The sequence below is a fragment of the Mytilus californianus genome, unplaced genomic scaffold (assembly GCF_021869535.1).
Source record: "Mytilus californianus isolate M0D057914Y unplaced genomic scaffold, xbMytCali1.0.p SCAF_43, whole genome shotgun sequence".
Lineage (NCBI taxonomy): Eukaryota > Metazoa > Mollusca > Bivalvia > Mytilida > Mytilidae > Mytilus > Mytilus californianus.
In genome coordinates, this window is record NW_026262694.1 from 770,618 (window position 1) to 792,092 (window position 21,475).

Here is a 21,475-nt window from a genome sequence, read left to right on the forward strand (position 1 = left end):
CGTGTACCATTGCAGACTGTACTCAGCGTTATTTTGATCGGTCGTTATTTAATGACATCATAATACGCGTTATGTCGCAATGTTTCCTTAAAAACCTTATGTGCATTTCTCAATCATTAAAGGATTTTCACTGAAAAACATTTAAAAAACCTTTTTTTTCAAATAGAATTATGTGAAAGGACAAGTTTTGAAAATTTGCACTACTTTGCACTCTAATTATATGATTAACATTACATTCACAGTAGTTTAGAGTGGTTTCTATGATTTAAAATACCAGATTTCAACTTATAAATATAATAAAGTATTTGCTGCTTTTATGAAATCTACATTTTTGCATAATTTCTCAGTCAAAATGCACTTTTAGGCACCAGAAAATTTAATAAAATGTTTTAACAGTGTCTTTGTGTTGTAATTTAAGGTTATCATCAGAAGTTTTGTCCGAAAAATGACTAGTGAAGGTATACCGAAAGAAATAATTATACCTACACGTTGTATCCAAAATAAATAAATAAAGCGATAAAAAGATAATTGCCTTATAGTGCTGAAACAACTTTATTTATTTTCAGAAATGGACAAAAACACACAGATTTACTCAGAAAGTCATACCGATGAAGATCACACCAGAATATTTGGAAAAATCAGAACTATAGATTTCCATATGGGTCAATATCCCTAATGCGCCTCAAAATGAGGAACTCAAAAGTTGCGTGTAAACAAAAATTCTCTCTGTAGTGATATTGTTTCTGTTTTAAACAAGTGACTGAGCTTAACCAATTGTGTTGATTTTGGAAAGTAGAGGAATATAAAATAAATGTAATAAAACTATAAAGCTATTAAATGTGTTCAAAGTATTAATTTATTTCAAGTTAAAAAAGTGATTTTTTTTACTACGAGGAGCCGCATCACGAAAGGATTGTCGGGGTATGCTAATTTACGAGAAAAGTAATCTCACTTCGCACCCCGAAAATTTAACCACACATGTGAAAATGTCTCAGCTCCAAAACGAGCCATCATACATATTTTACATGTTTAAGTTTACGATATGGACTGAGCTACAGAAGAAAACGTTACCATTACCGCCTACGGAGAAACAATGCAACTTGGTTTTCATGAATGATATCATAGATGATAGAGTCACAATTTTAGAAACATATGTACTTTCTAAACTAAAACATAAACAAGATTGAGGCAGGCAGATATCTAACGAAATCACTGGCATACCACAATAACTCATAATCTAATATATATATCTATATTATGATGACCTCAGCGTACAGTGTATGATCAGCATGACTATAAACGGCACCTTAGGGTACACCTTTAAATATCTGATCTCATTCTCTGCAAGAACTTCCAATTTAATAAATAATTTAATCATGTTCTGTCTATCAGTCACTTTTCAGACTTGTTCACTGCGGAAAAGTGAATATTGTTCATTTGTAGTCAATTCAGTTTAGTTCAATACAGTATATTGTTGATGTGTACAGGACAAAAACACCACTCAACCATTTAATCATAGTCTGCACTAATTATGGTTGTCTGCAAGTAAATTAGCAAAGAGTAATGTATACGAGAGTAGATAGGATTGATAATTTTTGAAATACTAAAAGAGGAACTAAAGATACCAGAGGGACAGTCAAACTCAGAAAACGAAAATAAAAAGACAAACAGACAAATCATAGTACAAAAGACACAACATAGAAAACTACAGACTAAGCAAAACGAAACCCAGCAAAAAAATAGGGGTGATCTCTGGTGCTCCAGAAAAGTAAGTCTTTTCTACCCTAGGAAACTTTACCTCAGCTGTATTTGGCAAAACTTCAAAGAATGTTGGTCCTCAATGCTCTTCAATTTCGTACTTTATATATCCGGTTTTAACTTTTTTTTTTATTCTGGCGTCACTGATACGTTTTTTTTTTAGACGAAACGTGCGTCTTGCGCAAATACAAAATTTTAATCCTGGTATCTACAAAGAGTTTATTTACTGAATTAATGAAAATTACCTAGCACGTTATTCTTCAGTCTGTTTGTCTTTTTAGATCTATTCATTTTGAAATTACCGTTTCAGATCAATATTATTGCATGTGGAGCAGGATCTGTTAACCCGTCAGGATCACCCGAGATTACCCCCAGTTTTTAGTGAAATTCGTCTTTAGTTTTTTTATGTTGTGTCTTGTGTACTAATATTTGTCTGTTTGTCTTTTCCCTTTTTAGCCATGGCGTTGTCATTATCGATCTATGAGTAAGACTGTCCCTCTAGTATCTTTCGTTCCTCTTTTGTAACCGTGCTTGAATATCGGGAAAGCCTTTTTTAATTGATATTAATACGCTCTCTGACTTTTTATGACGTCTTTACACTAAATCCATTGGATGTTGGATGTGTACTGATTGATAATTTAGTCTAAGATGCATGATATTTTTTATTAGTTGTTAGTGGCATTAAACTAGCTGTCAGTAACTGCAATAACTCTCAGATTTCTCGCTTTTTCTTGTTGGGATGTACGAGTACCCGGCCACATCCACTTGTATTTTTAGTATTTGTATTTGTATCCATCTGATGAGTTAAGCATTTTACCACTGATTTTTATAGTTCGTTCTTATGTTGTACTTTTTTCCCCCAATGCCCCAGGTGAGGGGATGGTTTGGATCCCGCTAACATGTTAAACCCCGCCTAATTCTGTATGTATGTTTCTGTCCCAAGTCAGGAGCCTGTAACTCAGTGGTTGTAGTTTGTTTAGGTGTAACATATTTGTTTTCCGTTCAATTTGTTTTACATAAATAAGGCCGTTAGTTTTCTCGTTTGAATTGTTTTACCTTTCGGGGCCTTTTATAGCTGACTATGCGGTATGGGCTTTGCTCATTGTTGAAGGCCATACGGTGACTTATAGTTGTTTATTTCTGTGTCATTTGGTCTCTTGTGGAAAGTTGTCTCATACCACATCTTCTTTTTCATATGCCGAAAAATATACAAAAACAATAAATATGTAACGCATCAGACCATTATTTTGAAGGAAAACATTGTGAATTATTTCTTTTGGACTTTTTTTTTTTAGGAAATTAGATATAAACTGTAGAAAAATTCTTCAAATATTGAATAAGAGTGTTTGGCTCTGTTGTCTGCACTTCATTATTTTGATGTACATTTGGATCCCACCATGCATCATGTTCCTGTGTAAACAGATCATAACCCATTCATGTTCATGCAAAAAATGTGAAAAAGAAGTTGAATAGATGCGAGTTTACTGTTACAGGAATATAATGTAATTTTCAAATATATTAAATAAAAAGATGATGTAATAACATATTTTTTATGAAGATCTTATTATTAACACTCTATATCTTCCAATTTTGGGTATATATTTTGTGAGAAGAAGGTGTTATGAAATTTTAACCGAAATTGGGAGCTCATCATTGGAGAACGTAAAAAAATCAGAGTAAGTATATTTTCCAATTAATTAGATTAGAATAAGCTCCCCGAAACAATCGATACAATGGCATTTATTGGCAGTAAATTATAAAAAAAAAAACGTATATTGTAAAATTGTATAAAAAACTTGTTAAACTTATTATTGATCTTTGTCTTTTGTTGGCTAAATTTTAATTTATTTACTATTGGAAAAAAGGAAAGAATCCTCACTAGTGTTAATTTTTGATTGAATACTATGTAGAAGAAAATTCAATGGATTAGCTTTCGTTGATGCATAATTGGACAAGTGTGAGAAATTTAAGAACTACCGTACTTGCAACCTTAGGCGTTACTGTTTGGCGTGACCTTGACTGATCGGTGACGATGTTTGACTGATCGATGACCCTTAGACTCCGTCAGATACGTCAAATAAAGGAATGTGAGAGTTACCGTGACAACGGTCAGCCATCGATCAGTAAATCAATTATATGCACGGATCAGACGGATACGTATATAATAAGAATTCTTATGTAAAACGACACATCAGTATTTACAAATGATAAACGCGGACCAATACGAAGACACATAAATTCGTTAATATGTAATCAACCTGGTCGCAATAACACATCAACAACTATATAAATTACTGTTTCACGCATTATATGTATTACTTCACATTCTCTTATTTTCCTGCCAAATAAATTACATAAGTTCAAAATTACGTCGTGCTCGGAATGTTTCTGTGCCACTAAAAAACGATAAGATTTTATCATTTAAATAAGTACTCTATTTAATGTCACTGGTTGATGAAAACGTAAGAATAGTACAAATGTAAAGATACTTAAATTTAAGAATTTCAATGGATCTTTATATTGAATAAAAGTGTTGTTTTAACTTTTTTTTTTAAATTACCAATATTTCCTCTTCTTTCTATTTTAAATAATGCAATGATATTTGTAATTAGTTATTTTGCAGGTCCCAAGATAATTTTTTGTTTATAGAATATTAATAAAATAAGAATTATGATACTTGAACTTTTGTTTGTGTTGAATAAGAAGGCGAGGATTTCTTTACTTTGATAGAAATAAGGAACCAACATAATAATTTAAGTATTTTTTTATTATCAGGATTGGTTGTTTTTCATAAAATATGCTGAATTTTTTTTATTGTATTGAAAGTTATTGACCGCCATAAGATATTATATATCCACCTAATCTCATTTACAGACGAAAGGTATTGATAATTATACTTTTAATAATTAATTGTTGGTTTTGCGGCATTATAATAACTAAATACAACCTGAACCCGTTTCTTTCCAATAACATAGATGACCTGGTACACAACTGATTTAAATCATAACACAACTCACGCATTAACACGCCAGTTATATGATCTAGTTTTTTAAATACTTTTAACAAATTCTTTCTGACAAAGTATAAGTGTGTATTTAAATCTGCAATGGTCTTATCAAATTTCACATATGTCAAGGTCATGGTAAAGGTTTTGCCACATAAGGTGCAAGTTATTTCAAAATTGGGTTGTGTAAATACGTCTTTTTTATTAATCGACATTGAATTTAACAAAATAATCTGTCATAAGCATAGTTTTGAAAGATGAAAAAGTCTAAGGTAAGTTTTGTTTCATTTTAGTTTATATAAAATAGGAAACATTTCTTAACTTAACAATATTTAAGGTGATATTACACTTAAAGTAGACATATTTATATTAATTGTCTGTATTGCTTCGTTTTTTGTGCAAAACTGATTATTATCGATGCCGGGGAGATAATAATTAGTATCTTAATAATAAATGTTTGACTTTAATATTTTAAGACATATTTGGAAATCACTTGTTGAGCAAAATTGAGTGTTTGCAAGTAAACATGTTGTACAGATAGCTAAGTTAATGCTATATTTAGAGGAATATATTCTTGTCACAATCTACAATTTCGACCAAAATGGGAAAAAAAAGGATGATTATGTTAGAATTATAGTTCCCATCTTTAAATAGATTCAATGGAGATAAAGACGGAACTATTTCAGTGTTTTTATTGTTTGCATCCTTTGAAGATAGTCAAATATTACAATCAAAATCAATATATTAAGAAAGTGGTTATATGTCGTCTTTATCGATTTTTGTACACAAATCATAACTTGTAAAACCTGTCAGCAAAAGAATTGCAATGGATCGATGGTTTCTATCCCTTTTTTATTGATTCAGAGGTCTCTTTAATAGTTTCACCTTATTTGAAAACAAATGCTTGTTACCTTGAACTCATAACGCGTTTAGATTTTGACAGACTTTTAATAATCAGCTGACAGTAAAAAGGTAATTGTAATAATTTGAAAATAGGCGGTAAAGTATAATATGAATAACTCGAATAACTGTTGTAATTTAGTGGTGAAATAGCTCAAGTTGGACCTCAATGAATCATTATTCTTTTAAGTTTTTTAAACTTTGGTTACTATAAACATTCAGTTTTTATATTTGTTCCTAAAAATTGTGCAGCTCATTCGTTTTACATGATTTTTAAAAACATGAATAGTCTTAAAATATGCACCACTATCAAAATGTTATGTTAACTGTGGAATCGAAATATTTGATATATATGCTTGTCTATGATTGCTGGTTAGAATATTACCAACACATGTTCACAGATGAGTTAAGGTATCTGTACATAAGAAATTGAAACATTAAACTTATAATTTTGATACAAGGCTATGTTTTATTAAAATAAAAATCATATAGATCAATACGCATTTCTATATAGTGAATGCTATGAAGGTATGTATTGCAGTAAGAGCAAAGAAAGACACAATATACTGTGAAAAATATGTTTTCAGAGCTAGTGTTTATTAAATCAATTTGATTAACATGAACTTTATAACAAAACAAAACCTGCATCCAGTGGGAAATATAAAACTGTGTTTCAAATCAATTCGTTACGTTCACAACACATCTCCCAACTATAGTTTGAAAAAAAATTAATTGACAATTCTGATTACCAAACTAACTGCGAGCTTAACATTGATTACAAATAAATAAAGAAATGAAACAATAAAAATATCCTGTTTTGCAAAAAAAGATGCAACCAGTGTAGTTTGTGTTACACTGTAACTCATCTTGTTAGTGGAGGCTTTAGCTACAAAAGGTCTCGGAATAACAAACCGGAAATAATTAAAAAAGATCAATCTAGAACAATAAACAAAAACAAAAATCATTCATGAAAAAATGTTCTACTGAATTAAAAGCTTCAGGTTTTGGACAGACACATACAGAATATCGGAAATATTAAAATGTTTATATGTGCTTAACCTTCGGATTTCAATACTGACAAAATGTATAATACATTTGTATTATTTAATTTTTTATTGAAGTCTACTCTAATCTCAGAAACTTGTGCCTACGATATAATTTTTTTTATAAAACAGCCCTGTTTATTGAAACTATAAAATCGATATTTCAATTGGACATGAATAGTAGATAGGTACGGGGCGGACTCATCAAACGTTTGATATTGGAAGAAAATTGTAACACTTTATATGGAAAGATCTTTTTAATTTTCGTTAAATAACATCTGATAGTAAACATTCTAATACTTTTTACATATGCCATTTAGACATCGTGATAAACATATCGATCTTTGTAAAGAAAAAAGATATCAATCGGGAATTAAAACACATTTGACTGTAGAAAACACAGTGTCAGAGAATAAAACGTTAAACAATACTACGTAGCTAAAACGCAAGATAGAGCAACGTATACCCGCTAAAAAACCAGGGTCTGCAGTTGCTGCTTCACTGGTGACACGGATGTATTTCTCATGTCAATATAATTCATATTGCGTGATTAAGCATATCCTGTAAACAAACATAACAACGGTGAAAAATATTGAAAAACGCGTTTGTCCTGTATTAGTATAAAGTATAAAATAAAATGAAGGATATACGTTTGCAATAATAAAACAGTGATATATACAACATTGTCTGTATAAATTATTTATTATCAAAAATCATTAACACATAAGATACAGTTTTATTAATGCTACTCATATTGGTTAGCCATGGGTTGTCCAAAAACACCTTTTCGGCAGAAACAAGTCAACCATAATTAGAGCATTTGTGTTTCCCATACAGATGCCGATTGTCGTCTACAAAAAGTAACAAATGTGTTATGAATAAAACAAATATGCATGGTTATTATCAAAGAAGTTGTTACAATCAGAGTGATTGTCTTACAAAGTATATTGATTTTCAACTTCCCTAAAGATGTTCGCAGCTCTTCAAAATAACAAGCTTTTTAAATTTATAAAGGACAGTTATACTTTGAAATTAGATAAATAACGGAGCTTAATAAGTAGTAGAAAATGCAAGGTCCATGTCCTTGTTTTTAGATTTAAGCCATTGGAAATTTGGCGGGAATTAACTAGGTCTATTTTTTTTTTATATATTGGACATTAGCACTTCTTTTCTTTTTAAATCTATGAAAAAATAACAAAGATTTTACCAAATTATAAAAGTGGCAAATTGAACTCTGTGTTATCATATTTGAAATGAAAAGTCTGGGTTAGTGGTTGAAATTGTTGACTACATAGATAAATCCAAAGGATTCCGAATACCTTATACAAAATCAAAAACAAAAACAAGATTAGTGACAACCGTAAACAAGATGTGTATATATAAAAATTAAAACAACAAAAATACCGAACTCCAAGGAAAATTTAAAACGGAAAAATCAAAAGCTCAGCAACATTAGAGCAATTGAAAACGACTCTCATATTCCTGACTTGGTACAGGAATTTCCATATGTAGAAAATGGTGGAATATACCTAGTTTTATAGCGAGCCAAATCTCTCACTTGTATGACAGTCGCATAAAATTCCTTTATATTGAAGTTGGTCATCATTGTTTGAGAACCAATTTAACTAATTGGTTAACATTTATGGTATCTTTAGTGAGTTTTTATCAGAACTAGACAGGTGCAAATGCTGGTTGACATTTCGTTCCTTGTTATATCACCAGCCCAGTTATCAGTAGTATTCCTGTGGTGACAAGACAAGAGAAACCAGTTAAACGTCATAAACTAAAAATATAACTCGACATACCTAGGGACTTTTGCTTTAAGGCACGTATGATCAAAATCAGATCTGACACAACGTTTGGGTAATTTATTGTTTGCAATGCTATTCATCTTTCCTAATTGATTTAAACCATTGTGGTGACGTCAGCCTATTCATCTATTGTGGATTCTTTTTCTAGAATCAACGCTTCCTAAATCCGTCGCTGAAATGGACTCACCTGATTATATTCTATTGTTTCCTTTGTGTTCATAATGTCAGTAAGTTTGAATTGACTAATTTACTGATTTCTGTTCACTAATGGAATTATTTAAAAAAAATTACCTTTAATGTTTGTAATTTCTATATGCCTTCACTGGGAATCGAACCCGTCCATGAATTCTGTTATGTGTTACTGACATCAACATTTCGACGAAACCTCTGAGCTACCAATCGGTTTCGATTTAAATGTCTATTTTATATATATAAATGAATATAGGATATACATCGGTACAACTGACACACAGGGCTTGTACCTTTCTAAATATATACATAATAGGTAAACGTATAGTATGAGTTGGTAGCCACGAGGATTCATGGTTGAGATAAATGAGTTAAAGGTAAGGACTTGTCTGTTTAGGTTTGAATCCCTGAATTTTCGTTGTTGTCCCTATTCTCTAGTTTGTTCTTGTTTTGTATGTTAATGTGGATATTTTGTGTAATATATACGAGTTTGCTCGTTTATTATCAAACTATTGTTGGCTTTTCCACATGTTTGAAACAACAATGATTACATTAAACTTATCCATTTTTGTTTTATAAATTAATATGATAGGATTTCATCTGTTTTATTACATAATTTTACAAATGTTAATTCGCAAATTCCTATGCTAGAAAATCGTGACGTGCCTAGAATTATGCTTCTTGTTACAAATTTCGGAAACATACTTAGTATATGCACTATATATATGCTTTTTGTCGGGTTGTTGCCCCTTTGACACATTCTCCATTTCAGTTTTCAATTTTAATAGAAATAACTTCGAATGTATCTTATTTTGTAAAAACAGATAATATTCAGATTCTTGATAATATAGCGATCTATAAGGGCAGATGTGTTGTTTTAAAATTTATTTGTATTTTTTAACCATTTAAATGTGATATTTAATTTATTGTAATTAATCGTTTGACACTTACTCACTTACAATACCTTCTAATTAAGAATAGGCGTTAATTTTTAACCGAGCTAATGGTTTCTTTTTCAAGAATCAACGCTTCTCCATTGTATCTATATCACAAAATATTTAATACCAGTTACCAGGTTGACAGATTGACACAACGGTTTCCTGAATATATTTAACACAGACAGTAATTTTGTATATTCTTTTACAGATAGGAGATGGACAGAGATTAGCTTAATAAGGTAATTTTTATAACTGAAATGTGAAAATGATATTATTTGTTTCTAGTATTACCCAATATCATTGTTGCATCAAAGATAGTTATTCATCATTCCGAATTCAAATTTTACGTAACATTGGTTTATTGTAATATAACCGATATATATATTCTTTTCCTACATGTCTCTTCTTTAAATGGTTGGTTTTTTTTTCTATTTTACCGTAAATTGCCAACAGATTTATAATACTATTTTATAACTTATGAAGTGTAATTTTCATAGCATCTTATTCTAAGTATACTCTGCTTGTACGTCTAACTACCATCGTATTTACAGATTATGGAAATCAATTTAGAATATATAAACTTAGGTATGGTAAACACATTTTGCTTCGACGTTTTCTCATAAGACCCAGATTGTATTCTATCTCATTTTACAACTGTTATTGGTATTATTTTTTGTATTTTTTTTTTGATAATATAACTATTATCATTCAATTGTACAAAGAAGTAGGATCAGTTATGGTTAATGGTTGCTGGATGTTGTCCAAATAATAACCCTGCTTTTCTGTTTAATGTACATACTTGAAATGAGAGATTGGCTAATCAATACGATAATTTAGTTCATAGCTTAGTTTATAAAGTTAAGTAACAAAATAACTCCCTGTATACGGGGTTCTTATGTTCATCTGAAAGTAAAAAGAAATATTCCAGATAACATGAGTTCATAAATGTTGAATTGAAGTTTTGATCCTGCTGGAACCACTCTTATAACTGTTGATTTATGACTTTTGAATAGCGATATACTACTGTAGCCTTTATTTATCATTGCTCAGTCTTCAGTTTTCTATGTTGTGTTTTTTGTATTATCGTCTATATGTTTTATTGTTTTTGTTTTTAGCCATGGCCTTGTCAGTTTAATTTCGACTTATTAGTTTGAATCTCAGTTTGGTATCTTTCGCGACTCTTTTATAATTTAATTCTTATTGCATATTTTAAAATTTTGAATACACGAAATAAAAATAACTTCTATCGTATTTAAACAATCATTTCACACAAATCAAAATAGGTTTAACCTATGTTTTACATTTAAATGTGGTATACCAGTACCGGTCATTGGAATCTACACAAAATATTGCAATGTACGGCTTACTGTATGAATTGGTACCTTGTCAAATATGTTAGAGTAAATAACTAAATTGATGGTGAACATGAATGTTTTGTATAAATATTTTGTATATGTTTATTTGTTTCGCAACTTATACATTATTTACTTCTAAATATTTGACTTTGGTCGTTCCGGATAAAGATAAAAATTTTGTTTACAGAAATACCGAACTCGAAGGTTAATTCAGATGGAGGAAGTCCACCAAACCTGAAAATATCAAACTGTCGACTACATTATCTGACAGAACCAATGACAAACAAAACTGTCATATTCCTGACTTGGTATAAGGCATTGCTAAAAAGCACTTCGGACCACAACATTTCTAAACGGTTATTTTCATTTTCATCTTTTTTTTTAAATTAGACAATTGGGCAATTTTTCTAGAATATCTTTGATTTGATTCAAACAGTCACACCAAGAACACCGCGATAAGAATCGGTCCTTGTGTGAAATGTCATTTGAAAATTGAAAAAAAATCTTTTCGAAGCCTCCTTTTAGTGTTGTCTTAAACTGTTACTGAACCAATAATGTAAGTCATTAAACTGTCACCAGACTTTCACTGTTCATTAAATACACAGCAAATGCTTCTTGTGGAATACATATCAGTTGTCATACAACATGATGTACCTTAAAGTTTTTAAAAGGTTCGCGTTGATTTCAGTTTATCTTTCTGTCGAGTATTATGATTTATTTTAGTTATCAGTGTATAGATTGAATCTATTTCATAACTTCTTGGATTACCATTTTTCCTCAATACACCTGTTCTAATTACCTATACATTTTTAAAATACGGTTTCCTTAACATGTCTTTATCATTCATGAGTTGGTACTATCCGCTGCTTAGGAAATTGATATTAAAGAGTAAGATATAATGCATCTCGACTGACTCTGATATCGAATACACTAAAAAGAAAAAAATGAATAAAGCCAGCAATACAGCAGTTAATATGTATCATTACAGATATTATGACTTTTTTAATTATTTTATATTATTTACAATTATATTTAACATGTTTAAATAGCGCATTATTTTTTTAAAATTACTCTAAGCGCTTAACATAAAAAAAATCAATGCACTTAAAAGAGGTGTTTAACATTAAAATAATCAATCAAGAATGAAATAAAATTATGAACACATATAAAAAAGAAAAGGAACAATTGAAAGAACTATAATAATTAAAAAGGCATATATTACAACGAGCAGAACAAAGATAAAAAGTCACTGTCAGAATAAGAAGTTAAATGTAATCACTGAAAGCGAGTCTAAAATAATGTGTTTTCAAATTTTTCTTAAAATTAGATGGAGTGTTCATGTCTTAGATGGCTAGGGAGATTGTTACAGTAGCTTTGACGAAATGTCTTTCTCTGTAAATTTTGGTGCGTACACGAGGTTGTATTAGTTACATTGCATTTTCCGATCTAAGAGGTCTTGATTGTTGATATGCGTTAATTAGTTCTTTAAGATAGATAGTAAAAGTATCAAAAGCAGTTTTTATTACAAGAACTGGTGTAATTTGGTGGTGTTTCTTGGTACATGTAACGATCCTAGTTGTCGTATTCTGTACTCGCTATAATGTATTGACTTACCTAGCATTAACTACATACAGCATATCGCAAACATTACGACGAATCGTAAGATATAAAACTTTTTATTCTCTTTATTTTCCCCTGTTTTTATAATTTCCCTCATGCGACGGGTTCATGTTGTTTTGCTATGGCGTTGTCAGTCTTTCATTGACCTATGAGCTTTGAATGTCCTGTTGTTAAATTCCAAATCTTTTACACTGCATTTTGATGATCAACCTCCTTTGCCTAGTTTGTATATATTTAAATATGCTGCCTTTTATTTGTCAGAGTAAATATGAATTACACATAAACACGCGACGATGTAATTTTGAATGGAGATGTTGTTTTATAAATAAAATTTATGAAGTATATAAAACATTAAAAGGATATAGATTTAAAAACAAAATATCTTAAATAGCATATAATGGCGAACACGGCATCAGTACACATTATTTGGAAAACAAACTATATGAGCTGATAGACAACTCACTGTCAGCCAATCAGAAGATTTGTTACATCCAAAATTAAACTATTTGTATTTAGACTCCACCACCTCTAATTTCGATTAAAAAATGTAACCTCATTGTGTTTGTTTCGAGAAAAATAAGGAAATGTGGTGTCCAAACTCTCCCAATACATGTGAACACAGTTAAATGGAGTTTTGAATCAAAATGAAGAAAGTAAATGAATAATAAATCATCCAATAAAAAACATCAAATTTCTTTGTAAATGTGTTACATGCACTCCTGTGCCAAACACAAATGACTGTTCTACAGAAAAACTTAAAAGTTCCATTCAATCTTTGATTCACCTATTCTTTTACTAAGAAAATGGATACTTCAAATCAAATAAAGGGTAACTGTAGCTCAAGTTTTGTTTTTAGAAAAGTGTTCTGTGATGTTAGTTGTTAAATTTTATAATTCTTCCCCTAATGGGTTGCCAAATCCTTAAACCTTTGAAAGATACCCAGCAAATATAATTATTGCAATAACTGTAATGCATGAGTTTCCGATTATTATTTCCATGATAGAGGAAGTCATTCAAGCATAGTTTCTTAAAAGTAAAAATAAAGTCATCTCTAAAAGTCTTAATAACATGTACAATAGTTTGTTTTGTTTTAACAGACATATATGTGTACTGCATAATAAGGTATATTTTGAACAGAAAAAATAAACAAAAATCAGATAAATTGTTTGGTTTAAATCTTTATAACATTCTAAATTATTATCAAACACTAATTAGACAACACACAAACTAATCTTAAATCTATAAAAAGGTTTTATTTAAACACGCATTGTATGGTTCAGGAATTGACCACTTTACACACTTTTGTGAGGGTCTCTATCGGGATTACATTTAAGAGAATAGAAGACAAAAAATAGAAAGAAAAAGACCAAACAATACTGAATTATGGGGTGCTTAAAATTATAAAATAAAATTGTGAACAGCAATTGGGATTATACTGATACTAAAGGTAAAACATATTTAATGATAGAAAAACAATGGGATTAAAAATAATGATTTCAAAAATGATCACCCGTTTCCTTGCCCTCTACAAGGTTTTTTCTCAACGTCTATATCAATTTTATTCCAAGTTAATATATAGTAATTAACAATGACAATGGAATTAAACAACACATAGCAATTACACATCAATGTTTTCAGGATGGGTTAGGCAATCATCATTACACAGTGAGGTATAGTTACTAACTTGTTTAGATCATATTATGAATTTAGAAATGTTTAAGGAACTAAGATTCCAAATTTTTCTGGCGATGTTGAACTTAATTCATATCTCAATGAAATATCCCATAGTTTTTTTAATTGCGTTGACGAGATATTTCAATGGAGATTATTTGACCTTGTCCCTATATGTATGTCATGGTCTACTGCTTTGACACTTTTCCTAATCTCAGTGATAATCTCACTGTAAGAGGAACCACTTAATATGAGAAGTTAATACTATCTGGTATTCAGTTTTATCGGGAATTTGAACAATTTCCTTTTGATTTTACAGCCATATCTGTTTAAATTTCAATGTACATTACTTCCGTATTTTTGTAAATAATCCGACAAAATCTAGAATAAAGGATGATTGGAAAACTGTGTTTGTTTACATTTTGAAAATATGCATTTTTAATGTACAATTATATCCGAATGTGTGTTAATAAACCGACAAAATCTAGCAAATTGGTCATTTTAATGTTGTGTTTTTGTTGTGTCGTTGTTCTCCTCTTATATTTGATGCGTTTCCCTCAGTTTTAGTTTGTAACCCGGATTTGTTTTTATCTCTATCGATTTATGAGTTTCGAACAGCGGTAAACTACTGTTGCCTTTATTTATTGAAGATCTGTTTCACAGATCTGATTATATATAAATGAGTAGCATGACGGTTGCTACATTTGAAGCAGGATCTGCTTATCATTTCAGAGCTCCTGAAATCACCCCTGATGTAAGGTAGAGGTTTTGTATCTTAGTCTTTAGTTTTCTATTTTGATTATTGTATTATGCTGTTTGTCTTTTGTCTCTTTTTGTTTTTGCAATAGCGTTGTAAATATAAAAAAAGAAGATGTGGTATGACTGACAAGTAAACAACTCTTCACCAGAGACCAAATGACATAGAAGTTTACAAATTTAGGTTACCATACGCCCTTCAACAATGAACAAAACCTATTTGATTTTAGACTGATGACTTTGAATGTCCCTTTGGTTTATGTATCCTTTCTTTTATTGATAGCGGTTCATTAAAACTAAAAAAGTGTGAGTGCGATTAATTTTAATGTAGGATTTTAGGGAGTGCGATGAATTTTCATTGTTGATTAATGTTATTAGTGAATATGCGATACCATACATTATTCATTTGAGGTCTTTAATATTGATGATGTTTACAATTTGAAATACAAACTGATCATACATGCTTGAAAGACATATGCATTGATGAAATTACATAGGTACTATATGTATATATGAATAGTTGACATGTTGGCTAGTGCAACGCGTTGACTGTTGTTCGCAAATTTAAGAGAAATGCATGACAGTTAGAACATATTCCGTATCACAGCGTGTTACAGTAATTTAGTTCATTTACGCATAATGATAGAAGTCCTTACAGGTTCGAGGTGTAAACAATATGTTGGGGTGTCACCTAGTTTGTCGCCATTTAGATTGAATGTAAAACTACATTTGATTGGACAATTAAGGGTTGCTGATGCAGAGAATTGTATTAGAAATTGATAGGGATGACAAGTTATTGATACAAACCTATTTCTCTAGTTATTTCCAAAGAATTGCTCTTGAACGTACCCAGATTAATTTCAACGGGTTGATCTAGGGTACACAAAAAACTGTTATGTGTTGCTCCCACACACGGGAACCAACAAATACACGTCGCTCTATCGAGCGTGTTAAACTTAACCTGAAATATGATCTGAATGGTTCATTGTGAAAAAAAAAATTAAATGTCACCTATTACTCAAGCGTGACTTTTAAATAATAGTTGTGTGAAACGCTCTTTGTAATCATAGACTCGTCCATTAATGACGTTTCGTTGGTATTAAATGATTAGTACCTTTGAAGGACCGAAAACATGTTAACAGTTTTCGGTACCGTAGATGTAATTCATTGTCCAAAGATGTATATGTTAGCGGCGGCAATAGGTGAAAATATGCATTAAGCTTAAATGCTAGACAATAAGCTAACGCCCAGGCATTAAATGACTTCCTGAAAATTTTAGACAATACGCGTATTCCTGGAATCTAATGATGATTATTCCACCTATTGCCAAACATCATTTCAGGCGTTAAGTGAGTTTTGAGATTTTTGTTGTATCTTCCAAGTACATGTATATTCGAAGAAGTATTCTTGATGTAAAAAAATACAGTTTAAAAGAGGGACGAAAGATACCAGAGGGACAGTCAAACTCATAGATTGAAAATAAACTGACAACGCCATGGCTAAAAAAAAAAAGACAAACAGACAAATAATAGTACAGAAGACACAACATAGAAAACTAAAGACTAAGCAAATGGAACCCCACCAAAAACTGATCTCAGGTGCTCCGGAAGGGTAAGCAGATCCTGCTCCACATGTGGCACCCGTCGTGTTGCTTATGTTATTACAAATTCGGTAAATAGTCTAATTCGGTAGGTCACATTCGTGAAAAGGGAAGGGTATTGTAGTTACGACATCAGGAACATATCCGATATCATCTGTGAAACGGTTATTCCATAACGGTTAACCAACTCGTGATGGCGTCCGTAAAATTTACGAATGGGATGATTTCAACTTCACCTCTTGGAACTCTTGGTTTAATAGCTTCCTTGTGAGCAGCAATCCTCTATCAAGGAAATCATGATAGGAAATACAAGCCCGGGAATATCGTATCAACTGGGAGATGTATACTCCGTATGCAGGCGCTGCTGGAATGTTGCTACATACAAATGGAAAGTTCACAATTGGGAAGCTGAAACATCTCTTTTGTCGTAAAGTTTTGTTTTCAATCGACCCTCATTGTCAATTTCTAGATGTAAGTGAAGATATGAGGCAGACTTATCTGTATCTGTAGTATCCTTTATCTCTAGTTCGATGGGATAGATTCGTTCAACATAGTCACGAAATTTTGTATTATTTAGTGAGAGAACATTATCTATATAGCGGAACGTAAAGTTAAGGGATATTGCTAACTTCTTATCTTTCTTCTTAAGAAGTTCCTGTATGAAGTCAGCCTCATAATAATAAAGAAACAAGTCGGCAAGAAGAGGGTCACAATTGGTTCCCATTGGAATTCTGACAGTCTGTTGATAAACACGTCCTCCAAACGTAACAAATATGTTGTCAATCAAAAAATCAAGCTTCTTGATAATGTCAGTTTCAGATAATTTTTTGTTTGAATCAGAGTGATTCTTTACAAAGTAGGATTTATCTCTCCCCAAGACAAGATACTTGTATCTACGTTCGCCATTCTTTTTAATGAAACAAAGTAATACCAACTCTTTCAATTTGTCTTTTAGTTTGGAATGGGGAATACTTGTGTAAAGTGTAGAAAAGTCAAATGTTTTAATACTATTGCAAGATGAGAGAGTCTAAGGTTGTATGTACTCTAAAAGATCTTTGGATTTTTTTAGTATCCACATCTGATTCACGCTTCCTCTAGAATAGGCAGTTTCACAATAACTTTGGAGCCCGGCTTTGATTGCTGATTAAATAGATGTTAATAATTAAGAAAGAGGTTTCGTGGAGCACTTGGAAGACCCAGTTTAAATTATATTTCAAATATTACTATACATTAATATAACAGATCCTCAAATTTGATTTTTGTTTTCATAATTAACTTGCATTTCTTGTTGGGTATTCAAAAATTAAATGTTTCAAGCAAGTGTATCTAATGAAAGTAGGGTAAATTATAGAGTCTGTCGAAAATTATTTGTAGAAATTTCACACTTTACAGGGCGAGATGGTTTTGGTCTTGTCAAAAGTAGACACATGTAGAACATCTGGCATTTTCCACTTCTTAATCTGGATTATTAATATTTGATGGACATGATACGGAAGAAACATATCTTGAATCTTTCCGATCAAAATTTATTTAGAGAAAACAAAGAACATAATTTACTCAAGACAGTAAAATGATCTCATGGCACAGAAAGAAGTTTAAACCTTAATAATCCACAGAAAAGCGGCAACTATTGACTACTACAATTTAAAAAGTTTTGCCATTTTTACCTCTGGAGGCATTGGACGGTTTTGATGTTATATTCTATTTTTAATTTTAAGTTATGTGTGACGTACCTTTTTGTGGCGTTGATACATTCGTGTGACGCACAGTGGATAATTCTACTGTGCTGTCGTAAATCAATTTGAGGTGTTCGTTGTTATTCTATGGTTTACGTGTTGTAATGTACTATTATATTATTGATTTATGTCTTTCACTGTCCTGAGTGTTTTGACGTTTTATTTGTATTGTATTCCTGTCACGTAATTTTTTTTTTTATTTTAGCGACATTTGTAATGCTGCCATATAAGCAGGAGGTTTCAACCCGCCATTGTTTTTTTAAAATGTCCTGTACCCAGTCGGGAATATGGCAGCTGTTATCAAATAGTCCGTTTTTACGTATTTTTGTAGCAGTTCAGTGTTTCTGTTTTATGCTGTTTTCGTCTTACAGGCAATGTGTTTCCTTTAGATTTGTTTCAGTTTAATCAATTTATCACTTTTGAACAGCGGTATACTAATATTGCATTTATTTGACAAATAATGTAAAAGAGAATTATGAGGAACTGTTTTAAAATTTTCGAAAGGCACTGTACATGTATATTATCTGAAACTGACATTATCAAGAAGCTTGATTTTTTGATTGACAACATATTTGTTACGTTTGGAGGACGTGTTTATCAACAGACTGTCGGAATTCCAATGGGAACCAATTGTACCCCTCTTCTTGCCGACTTGTTTCTTTATTATTATGAGGCTGACTTCATACAGGAACTTCTTAAGAAGAAAGATAAGAAGTTAGCAATATCCTTTAACTTTACGTTCCGCTATATAGATGATGTTCTCTCACTAAATAATACAAAATTTGGTGACTATGTTGAACGAATCTATCCCATCGAACTAGAGATAAAGGATACTACAGATACAGTTAAGTCTGCCTCATATCTTGACTTACAACTAGAAATTGACAATGAGGGTCGGTTAAAAACAAAACTTTATGACAAAAGAGATGATTTCAGCTTCCCAATTGTGAACTTTCTATTTCTATGTAGCAACATTCCAGCAGCGCCTGCATACGGAGTATATATCTCCCAATTGAAACGATATTCCCGGGCTTGTGTTTCCTATCATGATTTCCTTGATAGAGGATGTCTGCTCACAAGGAAGCTATTAAGCCAAGAGTTCCAAATGGTGAAGTTGAAATCATCCCTTCGTAAATTTTACGGACGCCATCACGAGTTGGTTGACCGTTATGGAATAACCGTTTCACAGATGATATCAGATATGTTCCTTATGTCGTAACTACAATACCCGTCCCTTTTCACGAATGTGACTTACCGAATTAGACTATTTACCGAATATGTAATAACATAAGCAACACGACGGTTGCCACATGTGGAGCAGGATCTGCTTACTCTTCCGGAGCACCTGAGATCACCCCCAGTTTTTGGTGGGGTTCGTGTTGCTTAGTCTTTAGTTTTCTATGTTGTGTCATCTGTACTATTATTTGTCTGTTTGTCTTTTTATTTTTGGTCATGGCGTTGTCAGTTTGTTTTCGATCTATGAGTATGACTGTCCCTCTGGTATCTTTCGTCCCTCTTTTGTACATGGCGACAAATACCGTGTGATTCAAACAATGTAATAATGACTTTGCAAACATGTCTAGTGATTCCATAGAACTATTTATTTCACATTGGGAATATTGTAACATAAAGAATAAGTATTTAGGTGAAAGAGTCCTTGCGTATCCCAATTTATTCAAAGAGTTCAACAGTAAAGGGGAAAAACGTTATTTAACTTAACTCAGATCGAAACTATGAATTTCGTATTGTATACCACAGTCACCTAACCAAAGTATGTAAAATAGGATTTCTAACGTTAAAATGTGCCTTAAAGGTGCTTTTCTATTTAATTGATTTTTCATATTTTTTTATGTTATCCTTAAACTGCAATATGCCAATGGTCTTGAATTAACAGCTTTGGTTATATCCAAATAAAACTTAAGTGGCCAGTACTAGTGACCCTAAGTAACTAACTAACTAAATTATGTATTATAGTGACATGTGTTTTTCACGTAATACAGTGAAAATATAAAATAAAAAAAACAATATTTAGAACACCCAACACTTTGGGCCTATAAGTCACCTTTAACATCATTCAGGTAATTGACATTTTAAAGTTCAGTTCATATGCACAAAATGTATTTAAACTTTGAATAAATGTCTTTTTATTTACTTGTATTTACATTTTCGGCATTACGATTAATTCCTGGACACATTTTTCAGGATTTAAGCTTAAATCCTAGGATTTAGGAATAACGACTAACATTATTTAAGCAACAGACTTACTGTCTAGGCGTTAGCTTATTGCCTAGGATTTAAGAATAACGACTAACATTATTTAAGCAACAGACTTACTGTCTAGGCGTTAGCTTATTGCCTAGGATTTAAGAATAACGACTAACATTATTTAAGCAACAGACTTACTGTCTAGGCGTTCGATTATTGCCTAGGATTTAGGAAAAACGACTAACATCATTTAAGCAACATACTTACTGTCTAGGCGTTAGCTTATTGCCTAGGATTTAGGAATAACGACTAACATCATTTTAGCAACAGACTTACTGTCTAGGCGTTAGCTTATTGCCTAGGATTTAAGAATAACGACTAACATTATTTAAGCAACAGACTTACTGTCTAGGCGTTAGCTTATTGCCTAGGATTTAAGAATAACGACTAACATTATTTAAGCAACAGACTTACTGTCTAGGCGTTAGCTTATTGCCTAGGATTTAAGAATAACGACTAACATTATTTAAGCAACAGACTTACTGTCTAGGCGTTCGATTATTGCCTAGGATTTAGGAATAACGACTAACATCATTTAAGCAACATACTTACTGTCTAGGCGTTAGCTTATTGCCTAGGATTTAGGAATAACGACTAACATCATTTTAGCAACAGACTTACTGTCTAGGCGTTAGATCATTGCCTATGATTTAAACTTGATACATAACATCACACGCATGACGTCCCGTCGAAAGTGACGTTTTGGAATAATTCGAACCGTGAACGTCGTACCAAGAGGTGACTCCCTTGAAACCGTATCGGATGCCCTTAAACACCGGTACAAATGCTTTTAAATGAAAACATTCTCGAAGACACAACATCTCTGTTT

The 21,475-nt window shown here is 31.5% G+C and overlaps 1 protein-coding gene and 1 long non-coding RNA gene across 2 annotated transcripts in view; both read left to right on the forward strand.

Annotated features, from left to right (window-relative positions):
* Window positions 1–21,475, forward strand: part of LOC127699901 (putative ankyrin repeat protein RBE_0317) — a 639,895-nt gene that overhangs the window by 461,498 nt on the left and 156,922 nt on the right. The gene's annotated exons all lie outside the window — the stretch shown is intronic.
* Window positions 4,903–21,475, forward strand: part of LOC127699896 (uncharacterized) — a 43,443-nt gene continuing 26,870 nt past the window's right edge. The window contains exons 1-2 of the long non-coding RNA XR_007981280.1: window positions 4,903–5,034; window positions 9,852–9,882. This is a non-coding gene — a long non-coding RNA (uncharacterized LOC127699896). The remainder of the gene's footprint in view (window positions 5,035–9,851; window positions 9,883–21,475) is intronic.